Consider the following 5,347-nt stretch of genomic DNA (forward strand, 5'->3'; position numbering starts at 1 on the left):
GTGCTTTTGTAATTTACAAGTTCTTGGAAACATCCTATTGCAGCCCCGCAAATAATTACAAAGATATCTTCTTAGAAATGAACTTGGCCAGGACTCTAAAGTCTTGGTCAATTCTCAATGGGTGGCAGGCTGATGCAGTAAGGGAAGGATGGTGTGTGTGTGTTCAGGAATGTCACCCAGGTGGTTGTTCTCCTGCTGTAAGGGCTTACTCAGCAATGGAAGCAGATGCCTCTGAATACCCAAGTGCTGCCCAAACAACAGATTCCAGGGAGATCCTTAAAAAAAAAAGAAGAAGAAGAAAAAAGTATCTACTAAATAGGAAAGTTGCTTGACATTATGGTACCATAACCTTAAATTAGGAAAAAAGATATCTTATAAACCAAGGGGAAGGGAGGACAAGGTCAGGCCAGTGAAGAGCTAAGACTTCAGTAGTCCCAAGGCATTTGCATGTCATCAGATTTCAGAGCCTTTCTTCAGATTCAGAAAAAGCCACTACTCCTGTCGTCCTGGGGTGCTCATCTCTCATTGGGTAGGCCAAATCTTGCAAGAAATAAAGCAGACCCCTGTCTAATTGTAAATGAGATTGCATTTTCCAATGTGCCATCCAGGAGAGGGATTGCTGATAAAGAAACATTTTTAAGGTAGGAGATGATTACAAACATTGATTTATTTTATCTTCCATCTGGTCTTTGGCAATAAGATCCGGGTTTTAAAAAGTCCTAGTGATATAATTTGCCTCCAGGAAATAAGAATATAAACAGGAATGATAAAAGCATGCAATTGATAGGAGGCAATCTTTTCTCAGTGGTATTAGATTTATTTTTTTTGTATTGATTTTTGAAATGGGAGATTGTGGTATGTAGTATGGAATCATTCTTAATTTTAAGGCCACTAAGTTTGTGACTATCTGTGAGATAAGTAAAATTAAATTCTAATGGGAGATTTTAATATATTGACATTACTGGGGTAGAACTACGTATACTTGGTTCCATGCAATTCAGGGTGGGGCAAAAGTAGGTTTACAGTTCTGAATATGTGAAACAAAGAGTTTGTTCTTGTATTATTAGTTATTAATTCTTGTATTATTTTCCATACAAACAACTTTAAATCTACTTTTGCCCCACCTTCTATTTAACCTCCTTTCAGAAATGATGTACAACGAAGATCTTAAAAATTAGGTTTTGTTTATATTATAATAGTGTGATATATCTTCAGTTAAGATGATGTAAGTAGTTGTATAAAAAATATAGTATCTATCATAACAATTATCTGGTAAGGAGAAAAGATACATTTAAAATACGTTATGCATGTGATCTTTTACAAAACAATTATGAATGATAAAAATTTAATATGCATTTAATTTCCTATGATAGAATTAATGGAACAGTACATTTCTAGATCTATTAGTCCTTTTATTTTTCACTCCCTTCTCTAAAGGATTTGTAATTCATGAGTAAAAATTAACTGCTAGCTTAAACTTGACTTGAGGAATTTTAGAACAAAAGCTAATTATTATATTTTATGCTCTTTCTGCCAGTGTTCAGGGCAAATCATTGTGGCCATCTATTTGGATGCTAAATGATATTTGCATTTTTGAAATTTCATAAAGAACTCTTTCATTTATTTTCTATTTTTAAGAAGTCAATTTTTCTAATAACTCATCTACACTAAAAACAAGGAAATGCTATGCTTCTGTAAGAATGAAGTCATTAAACAGAAGAACTCTCATCTAAAATCTAAGAAATAAGTTCCTTCTGAAATTCACATTTTATCCACTTATCTTCTCTTCTCCCTCCTTAAGTCTATTGGTAGAAATCCAAAATGAAACGAATAGCTATATTATTTAATCTTTAGAAAACAATTAACTAGAGATAACAAAACATTACTTCATTAGGCTAAAGGTAGGAAAGAAGATATTCAATTAAAATGTAAGGTCCTTTATCCTATTTTCTTCATTGTTGAATGAAGAGGAGATAGTTGACTGCTCTTTTCAATTCCTGGGATTGATGAGATATTAAGCAAGAGTCCATATTAGAAAAGAAACTTTATTTTCATTTATGTGATACCTACTGTAGCTATATGACATTTACTATAATTTAGTCTTACTGGGAGTTTATAAGATTTGAAATCTAAGGGCTTTGCATAATCTCCTTCCAAGTGTTTTAATTGGCATTCTGCTATAATGAACCCCACAGACCATTACCTGGCTAATTGCTTGAGTTACAGTGCTTATACAATGCCATTCTTTGTCCTTGGTCTTTTGGGGTATTAAATAGCAAGACTGTCCTGAAAGAGGAAGTGACTGCTGGTTTTCATGTGAAGCATTAACCTCTTGATAGCTTTTTCAGGGACAGACTCCCTTCTGTTCCTTCTCTGGGCTGGTACCGAACCTGATGCTTATCAGGGACACCTGTTTTTCTGGGATTGTCAGATCTCTCTAGGAGAGCCCTTGCCCTCTAAAGGGCCTTCCAGAGCCACTGCCCTTGGCAGAGATTTCCATGACCTGATTCTAAAGTTCTAGAATAGGCCCCGGGCATGGTGACAAAATGAGGATGTACCAACACTTAATTCTGGAATGCTATGATTAGCCAGGATTTGTTGGGAAAGGAGTTTTAATACTTCAGAATTAGAAAAGGGTTTATCACTGGCTCGGCTAGTCCCAATTCATTGTTTTTCATAGAAGGACACTGAGCCCTGGTGGTAACTCAGCCCAGGTCTTTAGTGACACAGGCTTAGGCTCCCTTTCATGGAGTTAACAGAACCCAGACCCATGATGAAGTCTTGGAGCTTAATGCCAAATTATGGACTTAGAGCAAAGCAGGACAGTTCTAACATCAGCATATCATCACAACCCCCAAAATGCACTGTGGCCTGTACCCTTCCAGGTCTCCCACCGTTTCTTGATGATGATACAGGTTGGTGGGTTGGTGACAATGGCCTTATGAATGGCGAGGAGTAATTAAGGCTTTTTCAAGAACTTTTTGGGAACTGGAGAAAGAGTAAGAATCAACTCCAATACCTATAGGCCTAGATTGATCTCTTGGTAACTTCTGATTAAACTGTTTCTATGGGGCCTGTGCTAACCTTGATCTGAGAAACAGCTCTGAAAACCAGTTCAGATTCCAATGGGCAGGATAGGGATTGATACCTTTGGGGGTAGATGCAATACCTACAGACATCCTCAGACTTCTGTCTTTCCTGATGTTTGTTCCTAAGGCATTCAGAGCAGGGCAACAAGTTTGGAAGTCTGCATAGGAAACAAAGAGAAAAGGGAGATTTTGAACATTGAAGAATTGAAAGACAAATGACATCCCAGCCAGCGTGGCTCAATGGTTGAGTATTGACCTATGAACCAGGAGGTCATGGTTCCATTCCCAGTCAGAGCACATGCCTGGGTTTCAGGCTTGATCCCCAGTGCGGGGTGTGCAGGAGGCAGCTGGTTAATTGATCAATGGTTCTCTCTCATCATTGATGTTTCTATCTCGCTCTTCCTCCCTCTCCCGTCCTCTCTGAAATAAATAAATAAATAAGACAAATGGCAGTTTGTTAATTGGAAAGACTTTTTAAAAAATTTAAATTCTTTATTGTTTAAAGTATTACATATATCTCATTTTTAATTGGAAAGACTTTTAATAATAATTTAGTCTTACTGGGTAGACTAAAACATGTTTAGAGTAAAGCATTTATTTCTTGCCATAGCTTTAGTGGTTTTGCTTCATATTTGAGTTCCCTCCAGATGAGCATGTGAGTAAGCTGATAGAAGGATCAGCTCAGGTCTTGCAGCATTGAGAAGCAAGACTATTGACAAAAGGAAAGCTGCTAGTAATGAAAATTCCATCTTTCAAGTTCTCCCAGAAACACCTTTTGCTTCTAAGACAGACTCTTTTTCTTTCAAAAACCTCCAATCAGTTAGATTCTGTATCCTGGAGCTTCCCTGGAACCTCCCTTGCAGGAACCTCTGGAATTTTTGGATAAACCTGATAGAACAGGAGTGAGCTCGCTTTTACTCCTTTTCCATAATTCCCTGCCGGGAACACTCCACAGCACACATTCCACTTGGTCGCCAAATAGGTGAAGCAGTTTGCTTAGGTTGGGTTATACTTATTTTAATGGCTGTATACATAATTTATGTCAAGGAAGTAGAAAAGTCTCAGTGAAATCTCTGAAAGTTTCTAACAGGAAACCCAGTTTGGCTCCATCTTAGATTTTTGTTAACACACCCAATTTAACAAACCTGTATTATGGGCCTATGTAAACTTTAAATTCAGTTTTTCAGCAACAACTTTGATAGATTATTAACTTCTATCAGGACCAACTAATTAGCAAAATAAATGAACAAATCAATCATGGTGGGACTCCCATTGCTTTCTCCCCCCCCCCTTTTTTTTTAAATGAAGGGACTTAATTTTTCAGGATAGTTTTAGGTATACAGAAAAAAGTGAACAGAAAGCACAGAGAATTCACAAATACCTCATCTCCCTAACCCCTTACACACAGTTCCCCACTGCATTTTTACAATTAGTGGGATATACAAAGCCTGCAAAATTGACCGCAGGCTCATTGTCCAGCCACATTCCTGCACATTCATACAGTGGCTCTTCCCACCTATTTTCTCTCTACCCCTAAAATCAGAAAACCCTACAGCAGCCATACTCAGAATCCCTGTGTGGGAAATAAGAAAAGATGAAACAGAGTGGTAATCATCCTGTAGTAACAATTTTGTTCTTGTCTTTGCCTAATCCCATCCTTAACTGTTTCTTTTGGGTTTTGGTGATATTGAGCCAGAGTTTATTTTAATGCCTAAATTTTTGTATATTTTTATTGATTTCAGAGAGAGGAAAGGAGAGGGAGAGAGAGATAGAAACGTAAATGATGAGACAGAATCACCTATCAGCTGCCTCCTGCACGCTCCCTACTGGGGATAGAGCCCATAACCTGGGCATGTGCCCTGACTGGGAATCGAACTTCCTGGTTCATTGGGTCACAATGGCTGAGCTTCATGCCTAATTTTTTTTATTGTTTAAAGTATTACATATAGTATTATATATGTTTCCTTTTCCCCCCACTGACCTCCCCCCAGCCACCTCCACCCCCCAGGACATGCCTTCACCCCCCCTAGTGTCTGTGTCTATGGGTTATGCTTATATGCATGCATACAATCCTTTGGTTGATCTCTTATTGCCCCCCACCTTCCCACTGAAGTTTGACAGTCTGTTCGATGCTTCTCTGTCTCTGTATCTATTTTTGTTCATCAGTTTATGTTGTTCATTATATTCCACAAATGAGTGAGATCATGTGATATTTATCTTTCTCTGACTGGCTTATTTCACTTAGCATAATGCTCTCC

General features: G+C 37.9%; 1 protein-coding gene across 1 annotated transcript in view; it reads left to right on the top strand.

Moving 5' to 3' along the window:
- Positions 1-578: 578 nt before the first annotated feature.
- OTOL1 (otolin 1) overlaps positions 579-5,347 on the top strand; it is a 27,406-nt gene continuing 22,637 nt past the window's right edge. The window contains exon 1 of the mRNA XM_005864135.2: positions 579-641. The gene's annotated coding sequence lies outside the window, so the exon portion shown is untranslated. The remainder of the gene's footprint in view (positions 642-5,347) is intronic.

Source organism: Myotis brandtii, unplaced genomic scaffold, assembly GCF_000412655.1.
Source record: "Myotis brandtii unplaced genomic scaffold, ASM41265v1 scaffold186, whole genome shotgun sequence".
NCBI lineage: Eukaryota > Metazoa > Chordata > Mammalia > Chiroptera > Vespertilionidae > Myotis > Myotis brandtii.